At 45.4% G+C, this 27,603-nt stretch overlaps 1 long non-coding RNA gene across 5 annotated transcripts; it reads right to left on the bottom strand.

Moving 5' to 3' along the window:
* Positions 1–366: 366 nt before the first annotated feature.
* On the bottom strand, positions 367–22,009 carry LOC118942027. Of its 5 annotated transcripts, none has more exons than XR_005037887.1 (11): positions 21,157–22,009; positions 15,595–15,688; positions 15,227–15,511; positions 13,048–13,159; positions 10,201–11,394; positions 9,978–10,109; positions 6,559–6,731; positions 6,370–6,459; positions 6,131–6,261; positions 5,508–5,625; positions 367–1,980 (listed from the first exon to the last, which is right to left on the bottom strand). It is a non-coding gene; the product is annotated as an uncharacterized LOC118942027 (long non-coding RNA). The 5 variants fall into 5 exon arrangements; XR_005037889.1 differs by having other exon boundaries at positions 10,201–10,670; XR_005037888.1 differs by having other exon boundaries at positions 15,343–15,511.
* Between the last annotated feature and the right edge of the window lie 5,594 nt (positions 22,010–27,603).

Raw genomic sequence — 27,603 nt, 5'->3', positions numbered from 1 at the left:
TAAAGACACAGTCAACTTAGTGTATGTAAACTTCTGACCCACTGGAATTGTGATACAGTGAATTAGTGAAATAATCTGTCTGTAAACACTTGTTGGAAAAATGACTTGTGTCATGCACAAAGTAGATGTCCTAACCGACTTGCCAAAACTATAGTTTGTTAACAACAAATTTGTGGAGTGGTTGAAAAACAAGTTTTAATGACTCCAACCTAAGTGTATGAAAACGTCCGACTTCAACTGTAGCTAGAAATGGCAAACAAGTTAGCATATTTCATACTAAGATAATGGTTCTAAAACATGTTCTTGGGTTTAAAATAACCCTACTGAAAATGTCAGATGAAGTTTGTGAGTCAATTAAACATGAGCTTATTCTCTCACCGAGTTTAATACAAGAGTTTAGCCATCTTGGAATTAAGAACAAATCCATTAACTTCATTTTCAAGAATCTAATTCCTTCCCAACTTTATGCTTAATGGGAAACATAAGAAATTGCACAATAACATTTCCAATAACCTTTTTGAGTTATAAAACCTTCTTCATAAGACAGTTAAGAAATGTCTTCTTAAGGTTTTGTTGAATCTCGGCCCTTTCATTTAATCCATATGTTGATCACATCACATTTGTATTGCCTCATTAACCTACAGTATAGGTAACATAAATCACTGACTTCCATACATAGCCTTGTCTTACCAACATATTTTTCTGCATAACATCCTATTTGTCCCAAGTATGACAAACATATACACTGAGTGTAATAAACATTAAGGACAACTGCTCTTTCCACGACATAAACTGACCAGGTGATTCCAGGTGAAAGATATGATCCCTCATTGACGTCACTTGCTAAATACATTTAAATCAGTGGAGATGAAGGGGAGGAGACTGGTTAAAGGATTTCTAAGGCTTGAGACAATTGCGACATGGATTGTGTGCCCTTCAGAAGGGTGAATGGGCAAGACAAATTATTTAAATGACTTCGAACGGGGTTATGGTAGTAAGTGCCAGGCGCACCGTTGTGTCAAGAACTGCAACGCTGCTGGGTTTTTCACACATGTGTCAAGAATGGTCCACCACCCAAAGGACATCCAGCCAACTTGACACAACTGTGGGAAGCATTGGAGTCAACGTGGGCCAGTATCCCTGTGGAACGCTTTCCACACATTGTAGAGTCCAATCAAATTGTATTTGTCACATGCGAAAGAATACAACAGGTGTAAACTTGACCATGAAATACTTACTTACAAGCCCTTATACAACAATGCAGTTAAGAAAATAGAGTTAAGAAAATGCATTTACTAAATAAAGTTTACAAAAGTAACAATTAAATAACGATAACGAGGCTATATACAGGGGGTACCGGTACCGAGTCAATGTGCGGGGGTACAGGTGACATTACCTAACAATTTGAGTCTGTTCTGAGGGAAAAAGGGGGGCTGGGGGGGTGCAACTCAATATTAGGAAGGTGTTCCTAATGTTAGAAATACTCAGTGTATAGTTTGCCCTATAAAACTCACACACACACAGACATTCATTCCTCAACCACTTTCATCTTCTGATTCACTGTCCTCTTTTACATCTGTGCTGACTGAGCCATCATCAGCCAACATTGAAAATGCTTGCTGGAGCTTTAATATGTTCTGCATTTTACATGTTATGCATCTTTAAAAGGCCCCAGCTCTTGCTGGCAATACAAAAGGCCATTGTGTAGGTCTGCCTGTATTGTGTGCCTCTCCTCCGCTGCCCTAAGGCACATGTTATGCAGCATCACTGCACACTGCTTTGCCCGGAGCAGACTGTCCCCCAGGTTGTTGGACACCTGGGACCAGACTGGATGGTCTTGCTGGAGAACCTTCACATACTCCTGTCTTGGGGGGAATTAAGGTGACTTGTTCCTTCCATTGTAGGCGTTGATCTGCGGTTTTATTCTCTCTGATGTACGCTTGAATTTTCTGGAGAGCCGCACAGCAATGGTTTGTCCATCTGAAAAACAATTTTAAGAAATGGTCATGAAAATCGTGAAGTTTGATAGAAATCGTTTCATATAGTTCAAAACACCTGGCTGAATGAGACGTAGATAACAGCAGTGATCTGCCAGGGAGTGATGCAGTGTTCAACAACACTAAATTGGCTGCAGTACCTGTATACTTTCTGACCAGGCCACAATAGGAAGAGCGCTACAGGACCAGTCTATGGATTGTAGCCAGCAGACAGAGAATCATCTTAGTCTGCAGACTTTCTGACCAGGCCACAATAGGAAGAGCGCTACAGGACCAGTCTATGGATTGTAGCCAGCAGACAGAGAATCATCTTAGTCTGCAGACTTTCTGACCAGGCCACAATAGGAAGAGCGCTACAGGACCAGTCTATGGATTGTAGCCAGCAGACAGAGAATCATCTTAGTCTGCAGACTTTCTGACCAGGCCACAATAGGAAGAGCGCTACAGGACCAGCCAATGGATTGTAGCCAGCAGACAGAGAATCATCTTAGTCTGCAGACTTTCTGACCAGGCCACAATAGGAAGAGCGCTACAGGACCAGCCAATGGATTGTAGCCAGCAGACAGAGAATCATCTTAGTCTGCAGACTTTCTGACCAGGCCACAATAGGAAGAGCGCTACAGGACCAGCCAATGGATTGTAGCCACCAGACAGAGAATCATCTTAGTCTGCAGACTTTCTGACCAGGCCACAATAGGAAGAGCGCTACAGGACCAGCCAATGGATTGTAGCCAGCAGACAGAGAATCATCTTAGTCTGCAGACTTTCTGACCAGGCCACAATAGGAAGAGCGCTACAGGACCAGCCAATGGATTGTAGCCAGCAGACAGAGAGTCATCTTAGTCTGCAGACTTTCTGACCAGGCCACAATAGGAAGAGCGCTACAGGACCAGTCTATGGATTGTAGCCAGCAGACAGAGAATCATCTTAGTCTGCAGACTTTCTGACCAGGCCACAATAGGAAGAGCGCTACAGGACCAGTCTATGGATTGTGGCCAGCAGACAGAGAGTCATCTCAGTCTGCAGACTTTCTGACCAGGCCACAATAGGAAGAGCGCTACAGGACCAGTCTATGGATTGTAGCCAGCAGACAGAGAATCATCTTAGTCTGCAGACTTTCTGACCAGGCCACAATAGGAAGAGCGCTACAGGACCAGTCTGTGGATTGTAGCCAGCAGACAGAGAATCATCTTAGTCTGCAGACTTTCTGACCAGGCCACAATAGGAAGAGCGCTACAGGACCAGTCTATGGATTGTAGCCAGCAGACAGAGAATCATCTTAGTCTGCAGACTTTCTGACCAGGCCACAATAGGAAGAGCGCTACAGGACCAGTCTATGGATTGTAGCCAGCAGACAGAGAATCATCTTAGTCTGCAGACTTTCTGACCAGGCCACAATAGGAAGAGCGCTACAGGACCAGTCTATGGATTGTAGCCAGCAGACAGAGAATCATCTTAGTCTGCAGACTTTCTGACCAGGCCACAATAGGAAGAGCGCTACAGGACCAGTCTATGGATTGTAGCCAGCAAACAGAGAATCATCTTAGTCTGCAGACTTTCTGACCAGGCCACAATAGGAAGAGCGCTACAGGACCAGTCTATGGATTGTAGCCAGCAGACAGAGAATCATCTTAGTCTGCAGACTTTCTGACCAGGCCACAATAGGAAGAGCGCTACAGGACCAGTCTATGGATTGTAGCCAGCAGACAGAGAATCATCTTAGTCTGCAGACTTTCTGACCAGGCCACAATAGGAAGAGCGCTACAGGACTTGTCTATGGATTGTGGCCAGCAGACAGAGAATCATCTTAGTCTGCAGACTTTCTGACCAGGCCACAATAGGAAGAGCGCTACAGGACCAGTCTATGGATTGTAGCCAGTAGACAGAGAATCATCTTAGTCTGCAGACTTTCTGACCAGGCCACAATAGGAAGAGCGCTACAGGACCAGTCTATGGATTGTAGCCAGCAGACAGAGAATCATCTTAGTCTGCAGACTTTTCCAAAATTGCTGCACAGTGTTGACGAGACCAGCGTACAATCCGGTTTCTCTTCTCCATGACCTTCAACCTTTTCTCCAGGCTGAAACGTGAACATTTATGTTAAAAGGTTTAGAACCTATATCGAGTAGCCCCAATACAGTGGGACAAATGTAGAGACAACATCCTACTTTTCAAGCTGAGTAGCCCCAATACAGTGGGACAAATGTAGAGACAACATCCTACTTTTCAAGCTGAGTAGCCCCAATACAGTGGGACAAATGTAGAGACAACATCCTACTTTTCAAGCTGAGTAGCCCCAATACAGTGGGACAAATGTAGAGACAACATCCTACTTTTCAAGCTGAGTAGCCCCAATACAGTGGGACAAATGTAGAGACAACATCCTACTTTTCAAGCTGAGTAGCCCCAATACAGTGGGACAAATGTAGAGACAACATCCTACTTTTCAAGCTGAGTAGCCCCAATACAGTGGGACAAATGTAGAGACAACATCCTACTTTTCAAGCTGAGTAGCCCCAATACAGTGGGACAAATATAGAGACAACATCCTACTTTTCAAGCTGAGTAGCCCCAATACAGTGGGACAAATGTAGAGACAACATCCTAAAAAAAGCTATTTACTTTTCAAGCTGAGTAGCCCCAATACAGTGGGACAAATATAGAGACAACATCCTAAAAAAAGCTATTTACTTTTCAAGCTGTAGTCCCAATACAGTGGGACAAATATAGAGACAACATCCTACTTTTCAAGCTGAGTAGTCAACTGAGCGTTCCTTTCATCTGTGATTGCCGGGGACACCATGTCAGACCTTGAAAATATTATACAGATATTTAAGTGAAAATGTAAACAGTATGAAAGCATCTCAACATACAACTAACCAGTTAGGAAGGCAACATCCCTTTGAGTGTAGAGTGGATTATGCAGAGTGGAGTGTTGGTACTTCATGTACAATAGATTAAAGCAAGGGGGGTACTCATGTTTCTGGGTTATGTAGTGGAAAGGGTCAGCTGAAAGCAGGAATGGGTGATAAGTGTATAAAGTAACAGGAAGTAGCTATGCAGATGCAAGAGATGGTGAGGCTAAGCCAGACAGAAAGGGGTGTACAGAGATGGTGAGACTAGGACACAGACTAAGCCAGACAGAAAGGGGTGTTTAGAGATGGTGAGACTAGGACACAAACTAAGCCAGACAGAAAGGGGTGTTTAGAGATGGTGAGACTAGGACACAAACTAAGCCAGACAGAAAGGGGTGTTTAGAGATGGTGAGACTAGGACACAGACTAAGCCAGACAGAAAGGGGTGTTTAGAGATGGTGAGACTAGGACACAAACTAAGCCAGACAGAAAGGGGTGTTTAGAGATGGTGAGACTAGGACACAGACTAAGCCAGACAGAAAGGGGTGTTTAGAGATGGTGAGACTAGGACACAGGCTAAGCCAGACAGAAAGGGGTGTTTAGAGACGGGATAAAACCTTAGGTCAGAGATGTAGCAACTGCTTATGTGACTTACTGTTGTTCTGCGAGAGTTTCCACGCATCTCTCCTGCCAGGTAAGGAACAACGTCCTCTTGTCTGTGAGGGTCTCCTTCGTCTTACGGGTCCAAACTTCCATGTCCGACTGGGTGCTGCCTACGACATAATCAAGGGTTGCAGAACATAATAAACCACACTGGCAGTTGTGCTGAGTTCTACATGTGCAATGCTCACAGGTTAGAGAGAAATATCTTATGGACAATGTGAGGAATTTTACTCAAATATCAAATTGTCAGTGAAACCACAGCAAGGATTTCATCATCAAATCAAATGTATTTTATAAAGCCCTTTTTACATCAGCAGTTGTAAAACAGCATCACATAGTGCTTTACAGATACCCTGTCTAAAAACACCAAAGAGCAAGCAATGCAGAGTCAGAAGAACAATACAAGCAGCTCTTGGTGTGCTTGTCAGACAGATGGATAATCAGAACGGCATAGGACACACAAACACACGTTCAAACGTTCATACTGTAGATGACCAGCAGGGTCAGGCAAAGACCGCAATGGCTATAGAGGGTACAAAACACTCTAGGGTCAGATGGCTTTCCTGTTTTAGGATGTCAAGGTTTATGGGTGGGGTGGGTTGTGGGGGCTAGTACCTTTCTGTTCACCTTCCCACCCATGGGCAAGACGATACTCAATCATAGGACTGACAGACGAGAGAAGTCTTCAGTCTAGACTTGAAGATCTGACTCTTTCACATCGGCAAACCATTCCATAAAGATGAGCTCTGTGGGAGAAAGCCTTGTCTCATGATAATGAAGCCCTGCTGCCAATTAATCTGATTGAATTTGCAGAAAAGGATCATTACATATAAATAAAACACCTGGAATCTAACCTAGAATGCGGTTAAGCAACACCATCAACTGCTTCTTTGCCTCGGCTTCCTCTATCAGGACCTTCTGCCGACGGAGTTGTATTGCCGGTGCTATAACATCAGCTTTTTTGGGGGGCAAAATGTTATCAACACAATCCTGAACAATAGGTTGTCTCAATACTTAACTGATTTCCAGTTATACAGTTATACCTTGCTTCTCCTTGACCCTGGATGCGTAGTAGAGGGCATCTTTGAGGGCGTCAACACGATGAGTTGGTGTCATCTCTTTTGTGATCTTCACAAATGTTCTAACGTTCTAACCTCTCCATCTGTTCTATGTCAGCAAGCCCGCTACCAGTCACACACCTGGTACACTTAGTGACCTGAAATGTAAAGTACAATCAGAAAAAATAATGAGCATTACAATGGGTGATGATGAATTAAAGGACAAATTACAGGACTGCTTTGCTAGCACAGACTGGAATATGTTCTGGGATTCCTCCGATGGCATTGAGGAGTACACCACATCAGTCACTGGCTTTATCAATAAGTGCATCGAGGACGTCGTCCCCACGGTGACTGTACGTACATACCCCAACCAGAAGCCATGGATTACAGGCAACATTCCCCCGAGCTAAAGGGCAGAGCTGACGCTTTCAAGGAGCGGGACTCTAACCCGGAAGCTTATAATAAATCCTGCTATGCCCTCCGACGAACTAGCAAACAGGCAAAGCGTCAATACAGGACTAAGACAATCGTTCTAAAATAGCTCCGACGCTCGTCAGATGTGGCAGGGCTTGCAAACTATTACAGACTACAAAGGGAAGCAAAGCCGAGAGATGCACAGTAACACGAGCCTACAAGATGAGCTAAATAAATATGCTCGCGTCGAGGCAAGTAACACTGAAACATGCATGAGAGCATCAGCTGTTACAGACGACTGTGTGATCACGCTCTCCACAGCAGATGGGAATAAGACCTTCAAACAGGTCAACACTCACAAGGCCGCAGGGCCAGACGGATTACCAGGACGTGTACTGCGAGCATGCGCTGACCAACTGGCAAGTGTCTTCACTGACATTTTCAACCTCTCCCTGTCTGAGTCTGTAATACCAACATGTTTCAATTAGACCACCATGGTCCCTGTGCCCAAGAACACTAAGGTAACCTGACTAAATGACTACCGACCCGGAGCACTCACGTCTGTAGCCATGAAGTGCTTTGAAAGGCTAGTCATGGCTCACATCAACACCATTATCCCAGAAACCCTAGACCCACCATAATTTGCATACCCCCCCCAACAGATCAACAGATTATGCAATCTCTATTGCACTCCACATTGCCCTTTCCCACCTGGTCAAAAGGAACACCTCTGTGAGAATGCTATTCATTGACTACAGCTCAGCGTTCAACACCATAGTGCCCTCAAAGCTAATTGCTAAGTTAAGGACCCTGGGGCTAAACACCTCTTTCTGCAACTGGATCCTGGACTTCCTGAAGGGCCGCTCCCAGGTGGTGAGGGTAGGTAACAACACATCCACCATGCTGATCCTCAACACAGGTGTCCCTCAGGGGTGCATGGTCAGTCCCCTTCTGTACTCCCTGTTCACTCATGACTGCACGACCAGGCATGACTCCAACACCATCATTAAGTTTGCTGATGATACAACAGTGGAAGGTCTGATCACCAACAACGATGAGACTGCCCATAGGGAGGAGGTCAGAGACCTGGCCGTGTAGTGCAAAGCCAACAACCTCTCCCTCAACGTGATCAAGACCAAGGAGATGATTGTGGAATAAAGGAATAGGAGGACCGAGCACGCCCCCATTCTCGTCGACGAGGCTGTAGTGGAGCAGGTTGAGAGCTTCAAGTTCTTTGGCGTCCAGATCACCAACAAACTAACACGGTCCAAGCACACCAAGACAGCCGTGAAGAGGGCACGACAAAACCTATTCTCCCTCAGGAGACAAACAATTTGGCATGGGTCCTCAGATCCTTAAGGTTCTACAGCTGCACCATCGGGAGCATCCTGACTGGTTGCATCACTGCCTGGTATGGCAACTGCTTGACCTCCGACCACAAGGCACTACAGAGGGTAGTGCGTACGGCCCAGTACATCACCGGGTCCAAGCTTCCTGCTATCCAGTACCTCTATACAAGGCGGTGTCAGAGGAAGGCCCTAAAAATTGTCAAAGACTCCACCCACCTTAGTCATGGACTGTTCTCTCTGCTACAGCACGGCAAGCGGTACCAAGTCTATGTCCAAGAGGCTCCTAAATAGCTTCTACCCGCAAGCCATAAGACTCCTGAACAGCTAATCAAATGGCTACCCAGACTATTTGCATTTCCCTCCCCTCCGGAACACCGCTGCTACTCTCGATTATTATCTATGCAGTCACTATGAATTCTACCTACATGTACATATTACCTCAATTACCTTGACACCGGTACCCCGCACACTGATATTGACTCTGTACCGGTACCCCCTGTATATATACCCGCCATTGTTATTTACTGCTGCTCTTTAATTAATTGCTATTCTTATCCTCTTACCTTTTGGGGGGGGAGTATTTTCTTAAAACTGCATGGTTGGTTAAGGGCTTGTAAGTAAACACCAGTCTCCAAGTCAACAGTGAAGAGGCAACTCCGGGATGCTGGCATTCTAGGCAGGGTTGCAAAGAAAAAGCCATATCTCAGACTGGCCAATAAAAAGAAAAGATGGACAAAAGAACAGACACTGGACAGAGGAACTCTGCCTAGAAGGCCAGCATCCCGGAGTCGCCTCTTCACTGTTGACATTGAGACTGGTGTTTTGAGGGTACTATTTAATGAAGCTGCCAGTTGAGGACTTATTGTCCTTATTGTTTTCCAAACTAGACACTCTAATGTACTTGTCCTCTTGCTCAGTTGTGCACTGGGGCCTCCCACTCTATTCTGGTTAGAGCCAGTTTACGCTGTACTATGAAGAGAGTAGTACACAGCGTTGTACGAGATTTTCAGTTTCTTGGCAATTTCTCACATGGAATAGCCTTCATTTCTCAGAACAAGAATAGACTGACGAGTTTCAGAAGAAAGTGCTTTGTTTCTGGCCATTTTGAGCCTGTAATCAAACCCACAAATGCTGATGCTCCAGATACTCAACTAGTCTAAAGAAGGCCAGTTTTATTGCTTTTTTAACCAGCACAACAGTTTTCAGCTGTGATAACATAATTGCAAAATGGTTTTCTAATGATCAATCCGCCTTTTAAAATGATAAACTTGGATTAGCTAACACAACGTGCCATTGGAACACAGGAGTGATGGTTGCTGATAATGAGCCTCTATACGCCTATGTAGATATTCCATTAAAAATCAGCCGTTTCCAGCTACAATAGTCATTTACATCATTAACAATGTCAACACTGTATTTCTGATCAATTTGATGTTATTTTAATGGACAAAAAGTGTTCTTTAAAAAAACAAGTACATTTCTAAGTGACCCCAAACATTTGAACGGTAGTGTATATAAGAAAGACAACCGAGGTTGGATATATTTCCCCTTATAAATGATGAACAACACTGAATGAAAATAAGAATCCTAGCTTAATGAGACTCTATAGTTGTCCATTCATTGTTATCATTGACATACCTATGGACCGAGAAGGCACTTTGTTCCATCTGAGGTCAGTGGCGCCAAATCCCTGACAGTCTCTCGTTCAAACTGCCAGTGTTTGAACTCCTCAAATGACTCATTTGTGAGTTTCCGGTAGAGCTCAATTGTCTGGAGATAGAAAAGATAAAAAATAATACTCCTCATATTAAAGAACACTTACATATATTGTTTGATTTTCAATTTAAAATACAATAACTACCTTCCAGCATGTATTGGATTTATGGAAAGGTAATCCCCCTCAAAGACACTCCCCACTCCAGCTGCGGGGCTGCAAACTGGCGCAGGAGGTCCACTGAAATATCTGTTTGCGGCATTTGGGGGGTGGCAGGCCAGTCTGTGGAGGATCAGAGTGACAGGTTCCAGCTCACAGTTGGGGGGTGGCAGGCCAGTCTGTGGAGGATCAGAGTGACAGGTTCCAGCTCAAAGTTGGGGGGTGGCAGGCCAGTCTGTGGAGGATCAGAGTGACAGGCTCCAGCTCACAGTTGGGGGGTGGCAGGCCAGTCTGTGGAGGATCAGAGTGACAGGCTCCAGCTCAAAGTTGGGGGTGGCAGGCCAGTCTGTGGAGGATCAGAGTGACAGGCTCCAGCTCACAGTTGGGGGGTGGCAGGCCAGTCTGTGGAGGATCAGAGTGACAGGTTCCAGCTCACAGTTGGGGGGTGGCAGGCCAGTCTGTGGAGGATCAGTGACAGGCTCCAGCTCACAGTTGGGGGGTGGCAGGCCAGTCTGTGGAGGATCAGAGTGACAGGATCCAGCTCACAGTTGGGGGGTGGCAGGCCAGTCTGTGGAGGATCAGAGTGACAGGCTCCAGCTCACAGTTGGGGGGTGGCAGGCCAGTCTGTGGAGGATCAGAGTGACAGGCTCCAGCTCAAAGTTGGGGGGTGGCAGGCCAGTCTGTGGAGGATCAGAGTGACAGGCTCCAGCTCACAGTTGGGGGGTGGCAGGCCAGTCTGTGGAGGATCAGAGTGACAGGCTCCAGCTCACAGTTGGGTGGTGGCAGGCCAGTCTGTGGAGGATCAGTGACAGGCTCCAGCTCACAGTTGGGGGGTGGCAGGCCAGTCTGTGGAGGATCAGAGTGACAGGATCCAGCTCACAGTTGGGGGGTGGCAGGCCAGTCTGTGGAGGATCAGAGTGACAGGCTCCAGCTCACAGTTGGGGGGTGGCAGGCCAGTCTGTGGAGGATCAGAGTGACAGGCTCCAGCTCACAGTTGGGGGGTGGCAGGCCAGTCTGTGGAGGATCAGAGTGACAGGTTCCAGCTCAAAGTTGGGGGGTGGCAGGCCAGTCTGTGGAGGATCAGAGTGACAGGCTCCAGCTCACAGTTGGGGGGTGGCAGGCCAGTCTGTGGAGGATCAGAGTGACAGGCTCCAGCTCACAGTTGGGGGGTGGCAGGCCAGTCTGTGGAGGATCAGAGTGACAGGTTCCAGCTCACAGTTATAAAACTGCAGCCAGACATCATGAGCTCTTCCAGACATTCCGTTACATTGCTAAACATTACATCCGATGTTGGTGAGATGCATGTCTCCTAAGAACTTTCAAAATGACTCCATATTTTCATCAAAACTACAGAGTGAACAGGGTTATGGTCAACTAGATCAAATTAAATCAAAATTGTTATTTGCGCAGGAATACAGCATAGTGTGCACAATACAATGAAATAAGTAGATTACAGTATATTAAGTACAGTAGTTGCCATAGCAGCAAAGAGTCCGTTCAGTTTTCATCAACAGTCTTATGACTTGAGGGAGAAACGGTCTCTGAGCATGGTGCTGCTACACTGGATGCTCTGATACTCTGTCTTATGACTTGAGGGAGAAACTGTCTCTGAACATGGTGTTGCTACACTGGATGCTCTGATACTCTGTCTTATGACTTGAGGGAGAAACTGTCTCTGAACATGGTGCTGCTACACTGGATGCTCTGATACTGTCTTATGACTTGAGGGAGAAACTGTCTCTGAACATGGTGCTGCTACACTGGATGCTCTGATACTCTGTCTTATGACTTGAGGGAGAAACTGTCTCTGAACATGGTGTTGCTACACTGGATGCTCTGATACTCTGTCTTATGACTTGAGGGAGAAACTGTCTCTGAACATGGTGCTGCTACACTGGATGCTCTGATACTCTGTCTTATGACTTGAGGGAGAAACGGTCTCTGAGCATGGTGCTGCTACACTGGATGCTCTGATACTGTCTTATGACTTGAGGGAGAAACTGTCTCTGAACATGGTGTTGCTACACTGGATGCTCTGATACTCTGTCTTATGACTTGAGGGAGAAACTGTCTCTGAACATGGTGCTGCTACACTTGATGCTCTGATACTGTCTTATGACTTGAGGGAGAAACTGTCTCTGAACATGGTGTTGCTACACTTGATGCTCTGATACTCTGTCTTATGACTTGAGGGAGAAACTGTCTCTGAACATGGTGCTGCTACACTGGATGCTCTGATACTCTGTCTTATGACTTGAGGGAGAAACTGTCTCTGAACATGGTGCTGCTACACTTGATGCTCTGATACTCTGTCTTATGACTTGAGGGAGAAACTGTCTCTGAACATGGTGCTGCTACACTTGATGCTCTGATACTCTGTCTTATGACTTGAGGGAGAAACGGTCTCTGAACATGGTGTTGCTACACTTGATGCTCTGATACTGTCTTATGACTTGAGGGAGAAACTGTCTCTGAACATGGTGCTGCTACACTGGATGCTCTGATACTCTGTCTTATGACTTGAGGGAGAAACTGTCTCTGAACATGGTGTTGCTACACTTGATGCTCTGATACTCTGTCTTATGACTTGAGGGAGAAACGGTCTCTGAACATGGTGTTGCTACACTTGATGCCCTGATACTCTGTCTTATGACTTGAGGGAGAAACGGTCTCTGAACATGGTGTTGCTACACTTGATGCTCTGATACTCTGTCTTATGACTTGAGGGAGAAACTGTCTCTGAACATGGTGCTGCTACACTGGATGCTCTGATACTCTTTGCAAAATGGTGAAGGACACAGACGTCTTAGTTTCCAAATGTAATATAAGTCCTACCTCTAATGTTAACAGTCAGAATAGAGTTGTACTGGCTGTGACAGTCATGGTCATCTTGTCTCCTCCACTGCCATCGTAGGACCACAGGAACACATGGGTTGAACTGCCCTGACTAAGACAAACAGGCAGACACAAAGTTGTTGTAGAACAGACGACAGTAGTTGCAGATTTGAAACTACACTATCAGGGGGATATTTCATTGCACAAGTTATTAGAAAACTCCAAATCAACTCTGTGCTTGGCACGAGAGATTTTGTCACATTTACCTTACCACTGCAGGGAACTGTAACTTTTATAGAAAGTGAACTGTATGTACATGACATGGGGTGTTGCGGTGACCGTATTACCGCCACACCGGAGGTCACGAGTCATGAAGGCAGTCAAATTCCACGTGACCATTTAGTCACGGTAATTAGGCTTCTCCAAGCTATGATGCTGCTGATGGTCATTAGTAGCCTATCAAACTGGCTAACTGCCTGGTACTCAGCACTCCATTGTCCCTCTAATCACTTTGACATCTATGCAAATGTGTCAAAAATCAAATCAAACACTTAATGAGATCCCATGAGTTCATGTTGCGCAAAATTTCTATAGGCAATTGCTTGAGAAAACAGAGTGATGGCCTTTATTAAAAAGAGGAGGATCCCATCAGCTTTCTATAGACTAGGCCTACTAGGCCTCCATTCGCTATTTTAAATAGATTACATCAATTTTTTCCCCCACTGCCCATTTCGATACATGTGCATGATAACGGTCCATTATAAAAACACATTTCACACAAATATTATTTAGTATATGTAAAGAGAAGATTAAATCAAGAATAGCTTGATGGGTGACAATATTAGCCTATCGCTATATATGATATATTATCACTTTTGAATGATGCCCAGCATAAGAAACAATGCCTTTCTCAAATCATAGACGCACACATCCTTGTAGCCTAGCCCATAGGCCTATATGTTCTGATAAGGTTTGGATCACGACTAAAGTGTCCAATTAATTTATTAAAATTAAGCATCGTTAATCCGCTTTACAAAGGGTGTAGAGCCTAACTGGTATACATAAGCAGCGCGTGACTTTCAAGATTGGGGAAGATTATTTTCACCATATAAATGCACCTTTATAATAAAAGCATTACCTGCATAATCACATTTGTGGTCACTTTTGATAATGGTGTTTTCCGCTAATGCAACATTAGCGCTTATTACCTACTGCCGTGTGCGCATTGCTGCGTTTTTAATGTGAAGAAATAGCCTAATAGTTTACCAACATTTTAAGCTAAAAATTCTGATCTGTTGGGTCAGGCTCATTGCATATAAATGTTTAGGGAGAAGGGCACAACGGCCACTGGCTGCAAAAGGCATGTTTTTTTGGGGTGCATTACAGCGACACAAAGGGGATGCCGACTTGAAATTCAAGGCATTATCAAGTGGTTGTCAAATTGTGAATGAGACACTGATGTAGTGTCTACATGCCTTTCAAGCAACTTTTTTCAAATCATCATTAGAGTTGCATCATGCAGCCTAACAATGTATTAAACATTAAACATATCACCCAACGTTTGTATCACAACTTCTAAAGTTCTATTAATAACTCTAAATTAAGCATATAGCAGTACCTATCCCTAACCGCTCAACACAGAATAGCCGCATGTGCGCACTCCCTCAAATCGTTTGGAGAAAATATGATTTATATTTGATTCAATTCTATTCTTCATACTATAAAATAATGCCACGGAATTCTAAGCAAATCTTGTCTGCTAAATAAACTAGTGTAGCCCACAGCCATATGGCATAGCCAGATCAGGACCTAACATGAGGACAACTCAGAGTATGCTATTCTGTTCTTCTGAAATATACATTTTCTTTATGTCATGCTTCTTTAGACCTGCCAAAAATAAATCATGGATTTATTGTGATGGTGAAGGCTATATTACATGCATTTATTATACTTAAAAAAATGTAGATTTTCCAAAGGTCTGCAAGCTGGGAGATGCTAAATGTGTTTGTTAATTTAACGGTCAATTACCATGAGAGCGACAGCCATTTGCTTCATAAACACCGGCTGACAAAATATCGTGAGTGCCACAGCCCTATACATGATCAACATTTTTGACTGGGAAGCAATTGTTTAAAGCCAGAAGTTGACAGGTTTGTTGACATAAGTTAAAATTCATTACCTTCCATAACTCCAACTGGTGAACAATGTTCTCACAGCACAGGTGGCACAGAATTATTTATCTGAGCCACAATTCCCACCGCGCCATAGCTCAGCCTCCTGCAAAACACTACATACACTGCTGATGGTGTGGAGTGGAGGACAGTCCAGCTCCACTGCAGGCATGTAGAGTATCTCCCTCCTTCCATCCGCTGCCTTCCTTTTTTCTTTTATGATAGAGGTGCATCACTGCAGCTGGGCACAACTTCTGCTGCAGAGGGAACCGGCTCTGTTCTCCCAGTACTCGCTAAAGAGTAGCAACACGTGTTACTGAGTTGACTATCCTGGTTAAATTAGGTGGAACAGAAGTGAACAGAGCAACTTTCTCACCGATCCAAGTTGATGGCAGGGGTGTCGGCACTGTCACGCCTCTAGTCAGGTCTCTGTAAACCAGCCTGGCTCTTTTTCTTCTCAAAGATAGCATCTAAAGAAAAACAGTTAGATTATTTATTCTAAATGAAGATATAACATGAATTACATTTACATGATCTGATCCATAGGACACAATAATCTACTGTATCAATGCATGACTAGTGGAGTTACCTTGCTTACACACTTATTTTCTTATAGGGAATCTAAAGACCGTTATGGGTTGGAAGTTGCGCTTCGCATGGAAATTAAGTAGTCTACAATGCCTTTAGAGACAGATAATGATTCATCTTTTGGCTTCAACAAGCATGGGACAGTAATATTTTGGGCATCTTGGCTAATGGATGATTATTGTTGGGATTGTTAATGTACCATCTAATGCTTGCCTAGTCCAGTGGTTCTCAACCTATTTTGGTCATTGTCGGCCCAATCACATCTTGCTCTGCCCATAGTGCCCCCAAAGTACCCCCTCATATGCATTAATGGGTCTTTCTAAGTACCCACTTTGGATATTGGTTCCTGGATATATGAATGAAGTAAGCATTGGCTAGAGTTGAAATCCATGCGAGAAAGTATACTAGTGTACTACTACAACAACAAAAAGTATGGAGATTTAAGACCGAGACAAGAGACGCAGTCAAAGAAATTAGACCCAGCCTAGCACCGAAAACAGGAAATGACACCATGCTGCTGCTTCTTCTTCAGTGGGGTTTCCTGTATCCCCTTCTCCCTCATACTAGATCTCAGCCTCTTTCTTTCCCCACACTGTGGCAATACTGTATGCTCCACGGTCTCTCTCAACACTTTCCTGTTGGATGCTTTCCTATCACATTTAAAGACCTATTCAACTGGCTGTGTTCCATCCTTAATCTTGTAAAAATAGCATCCTCTCTTCTGTCCCTTCCTGTCGTCCTCCCCTCCACAACTTCTCTCTGCCCACCTTCAGAATCTCTATTCCACTGCTCCTGCCATCTCTGCACCATCACTGTCCATATCAGGCTTTTTGCCTCTGCCTTGCTCATTGAAACTACAACATCAACATCCCCACTACTAAGTGATTGTTTAGCCAGTACATCAACTGCCTCGTTCCCCTCCACCCCCACATGGGCTGGGACCCAAGTAAATCTTATCTGTATACCCATCTGTCTAATCCTGCCATGGGTTTGTAGCACCACATAAAGCAGGTCTTGTCTACTACGTGACCTAAAGCACTGGAGACTCATTAACACTGCACATGAATCAGAGCAAATAACTACTCTTTCTGGTTTAACTTCCTCCACCCACTGCAAGGTCAACAGTATGGCCATCATCTCAGCCGTATATACAGCCAAATGATCTGTAATACGTTTCCTGATTGCAAACCCACGTTCCTCCACTTCAAATACTGACCCAGTACGTCCTGTCCTTGCATCTTTAAAACCATAAAATCCTGATACACAGTATCCAGACGTCTCTTAAACCAATCAGATGGATCAACACCCTCCCTATCTTTCTGTAGTCTATCCAGATGGATCAACACCCTCCTTATCAATTCAATTCAATTCAATTGACTTTATTGACATGGCAAGTTCATTATTACTTACATTGTAAAGTGTATATATATTGAAAAATAAAAAATAAAATAAACATGTATATTTATATATAAATAAATGGTGGGACCAACAGCAATAATAATAGTAGTAGTGGACATGGGATTACCATTAACAACAACTACAACAACAATATTAATGAGAATAACAATACATTAAAGCAATGGTAGTGGACCAGTGTCAACATGACTGAGAAGACACATGACCTGGTAGTGGACCAGTGTCAACATGACTGAGAAGACACATGACCTGGTAGTGGACCAGTGTCAACATGACTGAGAAGACACATGACCTGGTAGTAGACCAGTGTCAACATGACTGAGAAGACACATGACCTGGTAGTGGACCAATGTCAACATGACTGAGAAGACACATGACGTTGTATGAAAGACAAAACACGATGGGAAATATTATCGACATTACTTTGCACTTTTCACTGGCTGTCCCTCAGGCTGTGGCAGGAGGACACATATTTGGCTGCCAAAACTACACATTTTGGCTTTTCACCCAATAAATATTGGATTTTTTTCTTCATCTTTTATAGTTTAAAATTCTTTGTATTGAATTATAATTTTGGGAATTTGGTCTGAGTATTTATCACAGTGTAGTAGGAAATGCAGCTCTGTCTCTACCTCTCCCCTGGAGCAGAGTGAGCACAGCCTGTCCTCTCTGGGCAGCCAGGTTTGTCTGTGACAACCGGTCTCTATACCCAGACTGTGCTCACTGAGTCTGTACCTAGTCAATGTTTTCCTCAGTTTTCTATCAGTCACAGTGGTCAGATAGTCTGCCCCCCGTACTGTCTGTTTAGAGCCAAATAGCATTGAAGTTTACTGTGGTGTCTTTCCAATAGGTGACACATTTTTCTTTTTGTTTTGTGATGATTTGGTTGGGCCAGATTTTCTGAGTCCTGTCCTGAGGCTCTATGGGGTTGGTTTGGGTTGGTGAACTGAGCCTCAGAACCAGCTGGCTGAGGGGACTCTTCTCTTTTTTCATCTCTTGGCATTGTAGAGCTGTGTGATGGAATGTTTTGGGGTCACTTGTTTTTAGGTGGTTGTAAAATTTGATGGCTCTTTTTTCTATTCGAATGAGGAGGGGGTATTGGCCCAATTCTGCTCTTCGTGCGTTATTTTGAGTTTTTCTTTGCACTTGCAATACAGTCTTGCAAAACTCTGCATGCAGTATTTCGATTGGATGTTTGTCCCATTTGGTAAATTCATTATTAGAGATTGGACCCCATACTTCACTGCCATATAGAGCAATTGGTTCTATAACTGATTGAAAAAGTTAGAGCCAGATTCTAATTGGAATTTCGATTTTGATGTTCCTTTTAATGGCATAGAATGCTCTTCTTGCTTTGTCTCTCAGCTCGTTCACAGCCATGTGAAAGCTACCTGTGTTGCTGATATTTAGTCCTAGATATGTGTAGTTTTTGGTGTGTTCTAATAGAACTGTGTCCAAATATAATTTATATTTGTCATCCTTATTTCCAGACCTTTTTTTGGAATATCATTATATTTGTATTTTTTTAGGTTAACGGTCAGAGCCCAGGTCTGACAGAACCTGTGAAGATGATCTAGGTGCTGCTGTAACCCCTCTTTAGTGGGAGACAGCAGCACCAGGTCATCTGCGTACAGCAGACTGTCAGGATTTGGCCAGGATTGTTCCGGTTTTGGCCACTAGATGCCCCCATTGTGCTTTTTTGACCTTTTTGTTTTCCCCTGTTTCCAGATTATTATTTGCACCTGTGCCTCGTTTCCCTCCCTTTCCCGAGTTCGTAACCAGGTCCTGACAGCAGACACTTGATTTTAGTGTTGTGTAGGGTGATACCAGGTGCTGCCGATTTCTTCTAATGTTTTTGCCCCAATTCATTAATGTAGATGTTAAAGTGTTGGACTTATTGGGCAGCCCTGTTTCACTCCCCGTCCCTGAGAGAAGAAGTCTGTTTGTTGTTGTTAATTCATTAATGTAGATGTCAAAGTGTTGGACTTATTGGGCAGCCCTGTTTCACTCCCCGTCCCTGAGAGAAGAAGTCTGTTTGTTGTTGTTAATTCATTAATGTAGATGTTAAAGTGTTGGACTTATTGGGCAGCCCTGTTTCACTCCCCGTCCCTGAGAGAAGAAGTCTGTTTGTTGTTGTTAATTCATTAATGTAGATGTTAAAGTGTTGGACTTATTGGGCAGCCCTGTTTCACTCCCCGTCCCTGAGAGAAGAAGTCTGTTTGCTTGTTGCCAATTTTAACCGCACATTTGTTTTTAGTGTACATTGATTTAATAAAATCATGTTTTCCCTCCAATACCACTTTCTATTAGTTTATAAAAAAAAGACCATCATGCCAAATTGAATCAAATGCTTTCTTGAAATCTACAAACCATGAGTAGATTGTGCCTTTGTTTTGGTTTGCTTGTTTATCTATTAGTGTGGAGGGTGTAGATGTGGTCTTTTGTACGATTTTAATTTTTTTAGAAATCCAACCTGACTTCTGTTCAGGACGTTGTGTTTGTCAAGGAAATGATGTAGTCTGCTATTTATAATACTGCAGAGAATTTTCCCCAAGTTGCTGTTAACGCAAATTCCTCTGTAATTATTTGGGTCAAATTTGTCTCCATTTTTATAGATTGGTGTGATCAATCCCTGGTTCCAAATATCGGGGAAAATACCTGCAGTGAGGATAATGTTGAAGAGTTTGAGTATAGCCAATTTGAATTTGTGGTCTGTATATTTGATCATTTCATTTAAAATACCATCAGCACCACAGGCCTTTTTGGGTTGGAGAGTGCATAGTTTTTCCAATAATTCTTCTTCTGTAATTGGGGTATCCACAGGATTCTGAAAGTCTTTAACTGCTGATTCAAGGATTTGTAATTTTTCTTGTATATCTTTTTGTTCTGGGCTCTGTGTTATATTGCTGTAGACGTTTGCAAAGTGATTTCTCCACATATCCCCATTTTGGATAGCCAATTCCTCATGATGAGGTTTGTTTAATTTATAAAAATTCTCCCAGAAGTGGTTTGATTCTATGGATTCCTCAATTCCATCCATCTGATTTCTAATGTGCTGTTCCTTTTCTGTTCTTAGGGTGTGTTTGTATTGCTTCAGTGTTTCCCCATATTGAAGGCGTATATTTTTGTTGTCTGGTTCTCTGTGTTTTTGATTAGATATATTTCTCAATGACTTTCTTAGATTTTTGAAATCATTATCAAACCATTTTTCAATATCTGTTATTTCTGGTTTGCTCTTATGCTTCTTTAAATTAGCCAAGGAGGCTAATTTGTCAAATATATAGTTTATGTTCTAAACAGCCAAATTTACACCTTCATTGCTGTAGGAGAATGTTAAGGCTAAAAAGTTGTCCAGGAGAGATTGTATTTTTTGGCTACTAATTGCTTTTTGGGCCGTGATGCTTCATGGTTGGGTTCTGCTCGTCTCAGATACTGTGATTTTACTGTGGTCTGAGAGAGGTGTTAGTGGGCTGACTGTGAAGGCTCTGAGAGACTCTGGGTTTAGGTCGGTGAGGAAGTAGTCTGTTTGATTCCTTTTAATTTAGTGGATGGTATGATTATCTCCCTATAACCTAGTGGACAGCCAGTGGAAACATCACCTCTGCACCATGTTTCCTGTAGTGCTACAATATCAACATCATCAATTTCTTTCAGGAAGTCTGGGTTTCTGCTCTTTAGTCCAAAAGCAGAGGACTTCAATCCTTGTAAATTCCAACATGCAACGTAAAAAGATTTCATAACTTTTTTTATTTTTCTTTACCTTCAAAATGAGACACACACTCACAATCCAACAAGAACTATTAAAATAAGATTTTTCAATTAAAGTAAACTCTTATTATGCAAATGTGATTTGTTTAGTATTTAAATAGAATTTGTGTCATGCCACTTGGGTGGGTGTAGTGTGAGGATGGTGGAGTTCTTGTGCTCATCTTACCATGACCCTCGGCCTATCACATGTGAGCATAGTAGACTCAGCATGTTTAATGTCACTCATTTGGTTGGTGGGAGCTGGGCCAGTTGCTCCTCTCACAGCCTGTGCCTGCGCCTCCTCCAAGTGTGGGTCTGCGGTGGGGGGCAGGGAGGCCTCGTCTGGGTGGCTCTGAAGCTGGGCTGGGGTGGTCTGTGCTGCGCTGGCTGTGGTAGGCATTGAGGTTGGTGGTGCTGTGGTCGTGGCTGTGAGTTCCAGGGTGCTGGTCCGGGGTATTGTCCCGGTGATCTTTTTCGGGGTGGAGATTGCTCTGCTGTTCCTGGGTGGAGAGGTCGGACTGCGGTTTAAAGCGACGTCCTCGAGAGTATTGGCAAGGATGGGGACTGTTTCCCTGTACAGGTGAACATGGTCATAGAGACAGTCCAGATCGATGGTGGGCCAGGTGTACATTGGGTCGCAGGGCACAGTCCCTATCTTTCTGTAGTCTCTCCAGATGGATCAACACCCTCCCTATCTTTCTGTAGTCTCTCCAGGTGGATCAACACCCTCCCTATCTTTCTGTAGTCTCTCCAGATGGATCAACACCCTTCCTATCTTTCTGTAGTCTCTCCAGATGGATCAACACCCTTCCTATCTTTCTGTAGTCTCCCACTCCCTTCTGACCCGACTCATCCTCTTGATCATCCCCCACACTTCTCCCACAGGTGTCGCCCTTCCAATGGTGTTACAGAACCAACGGAAACATGACCTCTTCACCTGAGGGATAGTTCTCCTCACCAGGGCCTGCTGATACTGAATCAGACTGAGGGATAGTTCTCCTCACCAGGGCCTGCTGATACTGAATCAGACTGAGGTATAGTTCTCCTCACCAGGGCCTGCTGATACTGAATCAGACTGAGGGATAGTTCTCCTCACCAGGGCCTGTTTATACTGAATCAGACTGAGGGATAGTTCTCCTCACCAGGGCCTGTTTATACTGAATCAGACTGAGGGATAGTTCTCCTCACCAGGGCCTGCTGATACTGAATCAGACTGAGGGATAGTTCTCCTCACCAGGGCCTGTTTATACTGAATCAGACTGAGGGATAGTTCTCCTCACCAGGGCCTGTTTATACTGAATCAGACTGAGGGATAGTTCTCCTCACCAGGGCCTGCTGATACTGAATCAGACTGAGGGATAGTTCTCCTCACCAGGGCCTGTTTATACTGAATCAGACTGAGGGATAGTTCTCCTCACCAGGGCCTGTTTATACTGAATCAGACTGAGGGATAGTTCTCCTCACCAGGGCCTGCTGATACTGAATCAGACTGAGGGAGAGTTCTCCTCACCAGAGCCTGCTGATACTGAATCAGACTGAGGGATAGTTCTCCTCACCAGGGCCTGGGTCTGCTGATACTGAATCAGACTGAGGGATAGTTCTCCTCACCAGGGCCTGCTGATACTGAATCAGACTGAGGGATAGTTCTCCTCACCAGGGCCTGCTGATACTGAATCAGACTGAGGGATAGTTCTCCTCACCAGGGCCTGCTGATACTGAATCAGACTGAGGGATAGTTCTCCTCACCAGGGCCTGTTTATACTGAATCAGACTGAGGGATAGTTCTCCTCACCAGGGCCTGTTCATACTGAATCAGACTGAGGGATAGTTCTCCTCACCAGGGCCTGCTGATACTGAATCAGACTGAGGGATAGTTCTCCTCACCAGGGCCTGCTGATACTGAATCAGACTGAGGGATAGTTCTCCTCACCAGGGCCTGTTTATACTGAATCAGACTGAGGGATAGTTCTCCTCACCAGGGCCTGCTGATACTGAATCAGACTGAGGGATAGTTCTCCTCACCAGGGCCTGCTGATACTGAATCAGACTGAGGGATAGTTCTCCTCACCAGGGCCTGTTGATACTGAATCAGACTGAGGGATAGTTCTCCTCACCAGGGTCTGCTGATACTGAATCAGACTGAGGGATAGTTCTCCTAACCAGGGCCTGCTGATACTGAATCAGACTGAGGGATAGTTCTCCTCACCAGGGCCTGCTGATACTGAATCAGACTGAGGGAGAGTTCTCCTCACCAGGGCCTGCTGATACTGAATCAGACTGAGGGATAGTTCTCCTCACCAGGGCCTGGGTCTGCTGATACTGAATCAGACTGAGGGATAGTTCTCCTCACCAGGGCCTGCTGATACTGAATCAGACTGAGGGATAGTTCTCCTCACCAGGGCCTGCTGATACTGAATCAGACTGAGGGATAGTTCTCCTCACCAGGGCCTGCTGATACTGAATCAGACTGAGGGATAGTTCTCCTCACCAGGGCCTGTTTATACTGAATCAGACTGAGGGATAGTTCTCCTCACCAGGGCCTGTTCATACTGAATCAGACTGAGGGATAGTTCTCCTCACCAGGGCCTGCTGATACTGAATCAGACTGAGGGATAGTTCTCCTCACCAGGGCCTGCTGATACTGAATCAGACTGAGGGATAGTTCTCCTCACCAGGGCCTGTTTATACTGAATCAGACTGAGGGATAGTTCTCCTCACCAGGGCCTGCTGATACTGAATCAGACTGAGGGATAGTTCTCCTCACCAGGGCCTGCTGATACTGAATCAGACTGAGGGATAGTTCTCCTCACCAGGGCCTGTTGATACTGAATCAGACTGAGGGATAGTTCTCCTCACCAGGGTCTGCTGATACTGAATCAGACTGAGGGATAGTTCTCCTAACCAGGGCCTGCTGATACTGAATCAGACTGAGGGATAGTTCTCCTCACCAGGGCCTGCTGATACTGAATCAGACTGAGGGATAGTTCTCCTCACCAGGGCCTGTTTATACTGAATCAGACTGAGGGATAGTTCTCCTCACCAGGGCCTGTTCATACTGAATCAGACTGAGGGATAGTTCTCCTCACCAGGGCCTGCTGATACTGAATCAGACTGAGGGATAGTTCTCCTCACCAGGGCCTGCTGATACTGAATCAGACTGAGGGATAGTTCTCCTCACCAGGGCCTGTTTATACTGAATCAGACTGAGGGATAGTTCTCCTCACCAGGGCCTGCTGATACTGAATCAGACTGAGGGATAGTTCTCCTCACCAGGGCCTGCTGATACTGAATCAGACTGAGGGATAGTTCTCCTCACCAGGGCCTGTTGATACTGAATCAGACTGAGGGATAGTTCTCCTAACCAGGGCCTGCTGATACTGAATCAGACTGAGGGATAGTTCTCCTCACCAGGGCCTGCTGATACTGAATCAGACTGAGGGAGAGTTCTCCTCACCAGGGCCTGCTGATACTGAATCAGACTGAGGGATAGTTCTCCTCACCAGGGCCTGTTCATACTGAATCAGACTGAGGGATAGTTCTCCTCACCAGGGCCTGCTGATACTGAATCAGACTGAGGGATAGTTCTCCTCACCAGGGCCTGCTGATACTGAATCAGACTGAGGGATAGTTCTCCTCACCAGGGCCTGTTCATACTGAATCAGACTGAGGGATAGTTCTCCTCACCAGGGCCTGCTGATACTGAATCAGACTGAGGGATAGTTCTCCTCACCAGGGCCTGCTGATACTGAATCAGACTGAGGGATAGTTCTCCTCACCAGGGCCTGTTTATACTGAATCAGACTGAGGGATAGTTCTCCTCACCAGGGCCTGCTGATACTGAATCAGACTGAGGGATAGTTCTCCTCACCAGGGCCTGCTGATACTGAATCAGACTGAGGGATAGTTCTCCTCACCAGGGCCTGTTGATACTGAATCAGACTGAGGGATAGTTCTCCTCACCAGGGTCTGCTGATACTGAATCAGACTGAGGGATAGTTATCCTAACCAGGGCCTGCTGATACTGAATCAGACTGAGGGATAGTTCTCCTCACCAGGGCCTGCTGATACTGAATCAGACTGAGGGAGAGTTCTCCTCACCAGGGCCTGCTGATACTGAATCAGACTGAGGGATAGTTCTCCTCACCAGGGTCTGCTGATACTGAATCAGACTGAGGGATAGTTCTCCTCACCAGGGCCTGCTGATACTGAATCAGACTGAGGGATAGTTCTCCTCACCAGGGCCTGCTGATACTGAATCAGACTGAGGGAGAGTTCTCCTCACCAGGGCCTGCTGATACTGAATCAGACTGAGGGAGAGTTCTCCTCACCAGAGCCTGGGTCTGCTGATACTGAATCAGACTGAGGGAGAGTTCTCCTCACCAGAGCCTGGGCCTGCTGATACTGAATCAGACTGAGGGATAGTTCTCCTCACCAGGGTCTGCTGATACTGAATCAGACTGATGGATAGTTCTCCTCACCAGGGCCTGCTGATACTGAATCAGACTGATGGATAGTTCTCCTCACCAGGGCCTGCTGATACTGAATCAGACTGAGGGAGAGTTCTCCTCACCAGGGCCTGGGTCTGCTGATACTGAATCAGACTGAGGGATAGTTCTCCTCACCAGGGCCTGGGTCTGCTGATACTGAATCAGACTGAGGGAGAGTTCTCCTCACCAGGGCCTGGGTCTGCTGATACTGAATCAGACTGAGGGATAGTTCTCCTCACCAGGGCCTGCTGATACTGAATCAGACTGAGGGATAGTTCTCCTCACCAGGGCCTGCTGATACTGAATCAGACTGAGGGAGAGTTCTCCTCACCAGAGCCTGGGTCTGCTGATACTGAATCAGACTGAGGGATAGTTCTCCTCACCAGGGCCTGTTTATACTGAATCAGACTGAGGGATAGTTCTCCTCACCAGGGCCTGCTGATACTGAATCAGACTGAGGGATAGTTCTCCTCACCAGGGCCTGCTGATACTGAATCAGACTGAGGGATAGTTCTCCTCACCAGAGCCTGGGTCTGCTGATACTGAATCAGACTGAGGGATAGTTCTCCTCACCAGGGCCTGCTGATACTGAATCAGACTGAGGGATAGTTCTCCTCACCAGAGCCTGGGTCTGCTGATACTGAATCAGACTGAGGGATAGTTCTCCTCACCAGGGCCTGCTGATACTGAATCAGACTGAGGGAGAGTTCTCCTCACCAGGGCCTGTTTATACTGAATCAGACTGAGGGATAGTTCTCCTCACCAGGGCCTGCTGATACTGAATCAGACTGAGGGATAGTTCTCCTCACCAGGGCCTGCTGATACTGAATCAGACTGAGGGATAGTTCTCCTCACCAGGGCCTGTTTATACTGAATCAGACTGAGGGATAGTTCTCCTCACCAGGGCCTGTTCATACTGAATCAGACTGAGGGATAGTTCTCCTCACCAGGGCCTGCTGATACTGAATCAGACTGAGGGATAGTTCTCCTCACCAGGGCCTGCTGATACTGAATCAGACTGAGGGATAGTTCTCCTCACCAGGGCCTGCTGATACTGAATCAGACTGAGGGAGAGTTCTCCTCACCAGAGCCTGGGTCTGCTGATACTGAATCAGACTGAGGGATAGTTCTCCTCACCAGGGCCTGTTTATACTGAATCAGACTGAGGGATAGTTCTCCTCACCAGGGCCTGCTGATACTGAATCAGACTGAGGGAGAGTTCTCCTCACCAGGGCCTGCTGATACTGAATCAGACTGAGGGATAGTTCTCCTCACCAGGGCCTGCTGATACTGAATCAGACTGAGGGATAGTTCTCCTCACCAGGGCCTGCTGATACTGAATCAGACTGAGGGATAGTTCTCCTCACCAGGGCCTGGGTCTGCTGATACTGAATCAGACTGAGGGATAGTTCTCCTCACCAGGGCCTGCTGATACTGAATCAGACTGAGGGAGAGTTCTCCTCACCAGAGCCTGCTGATACTGAATCAGACTGAGGGAGAGTTCTCCTCACCAGGGCCTGCTGATACTGAATCAGACTGAGGGATAGTTCTCCTCACCAGGGTCTGCTGATACTGAATCAGACTGAGGGATAGTTCTCCTCACCAGGGCCTGCTGATACTGAATCAGACTGATGGATAGTTCTCCTCACCAGGGCCTGGGTCTGCTGATACTGAATCAGACTGAGGGATAGTTCTCCTCACCAGGGCCTGCTGATACTGAATCAGACTGAGGGATAGTTCTCCTCACCAGGGCCTGTTTATACTGAATCAGACTGAGGGATAGTTCTCCTCACCAGGGCCTGCTGATACTGAATCAGACTGAGGGAGAGTTATCCTCACCAGAGCCTGCTGATACTGAATCAGACTGAGGGATAGTTCTCCTCACCAGGGCCTGCTGATACTGAATCAGACTGAGGGAGAGTTCTCCTCACCAGGGCCTGCTGATACTGAATCAGACTGAGGGATAGTTCTCCTCACCAGGGTCTGCTGATACTGAATCAGACTGAGGGAGAGTTCTCCTCACCAGGGCCTGCTGATACTGAATCAGATGTTGGAAGTTATATGTCCTTTTCAGTACTCTAAATGTCTTGTTTATATTCCTCACAACTGCCCCACAATCCTCCGTCCACCACGGGACTGCTTTCCTC

The sequence above is a fragment of the Oncorhynchus mykiss genome, chromosome 20, assembly GCF_013265735.2.
Source record: "Oncorhynchus mykiss isolate Arlee chromosome 20, USDA_OmykA_1.1, whole genome shotgun sequence".
Lineage (NCBI taxonomy): Eukaryota > Metazoa > Chordata > Actinopteri > Salmoniformes > Salmonidae > Oncorhynchus > Oncorhynchus mykiss.
This window is presented reverse-complemented; position numbering and strand designations above follow the sequence as displayed.